This window comes from Barbus barbus (assembly GCF_936440315.1).
Source record: "Barbus barbus genome assembly, chromosome: 30".
NCBI lineage: Eukaryota > Metazoa > Chordata > Actinopteri > Cypriniformes > Cyprinidae > Barbus > Barbus barbus.
Genome location: NC_136758.1, coordinates 16177406 through 16178929, shown reverse-complemented (window position 1 = coordinate 16178929; position 1524 = coordinate 16177406).

Sequence of the window (1524 nt, the reverse complement as noted above, 5' to 3'; positions counted from 1 at the left end):
ACCTTTCTCCATGTACATTAATAGCCTGGGGTTGAGCGGGGGAAGAAAATCTAAGTATCCACCTTTTTCCTGAGTAACCGATGAGGGCCGCTATGATGGACTCTAACTTCCGTTTAGGTGGTCGTGTTCCGGTCTCCATAGAAATTCATGTTTAAAACGGGGGAGAAAAAAGATCGAATTAATTATTTTGTAGACAAAATCCTGCGAACTTTGCCCCGATCTGGAAATGTAGCTATACGTGTGCCCTCATCTGTTTTCAATGCAATTTACATTGGGCCGCTTCATGTCATCTTTCTATCCACTCATTCGATAATGACAGGTGAGTTAGGCTACTGCATAAAGACAGTCCTTGCGACACTGTAAAGTGAATGGCCCCATGTAGTTTTTTTAACGTTATATTATCGGCTCGAAAATAATGTGACTAGAAACACCAGAGAAATGTAAAGCGTTCCAGTTGGGCGAGACTTCTGCATTCAGAAAAAAAGCTGGACATCGAAGTCCTGTAACTGGTCAAAGTTTTCCACTGTATTTCCTTGAATGTGCTTCTGTTTCAAATGAATGTACCACACATCGCTTTGCTTTGGTGTACATGTAATTAAATAGGATCACAGGCCAATAAATCTGTTTGAATCAGTAAGAACAGAAATCTTGTGGAAGTAGTTCACTAAACGCCAGTGGTCAGTCATTTGAATTATCTCAGCATATCTCACATATTTGATTAAATTTTGCATTTAATTCAAACTTGACTATTTCAGAGGAGCCGATAAATGTCTAATTATAGAGCACAATATAACTAAGCAACATTAAACAGCTGAAATGATTCCATAATATTTTATGCACACTTCTACACTTTCCTAAAGCATTATTTGAAAAATGTTTTAACACTGCTAACTTCAAAGTAAAAACCTCAGCAGATATTTTGAATACTGGAGGCAATAGGACAAATAGATGATGGCTTAAACATGGCATTCAACCAAGGAGATCTTTTGTATCATGTTGCAATCCAATGGTTCTCATTTGCAGATCATCACAGTGAACATCTGCTTCAGACCGACCTGAAACTTTCTGCACTGACCGTCTCAGCAGTGACGTAACACCTGTCAATTATGCAACAGCTCAGTCAGAGGCTAAGAGCTAACGATTTTCAATCTGTAAAGAAGTTGAGTGCTGGCAACCATCCATTAGGCCCATCCTGGATGGACGGCTGACAGTCCAAAAAAAGAAAAAGGTACTAATGTGGATTTACACACACACGTATCATGCGTGTGCATAATCCTTTTGCAAAAAGATCCATTTTTAATCCAGGATTTGTGGAGAAAAAAAATGTTGCTTGGTCGATGATTGCAGAGGGTTTATATATTCTAGAAAAAGGTACTTATGCCATTTCCACAGAAAAAGTCTTTGTTTTTTAAAACAAAGTTCTGTAATACTAAAGCACTTGAATGGCTAGACTATGATCACAGTCAACAGTCAGATCAAAGGTTTTGCAATCTACTGTGTTTATCCCAGAGACAACACGTCATT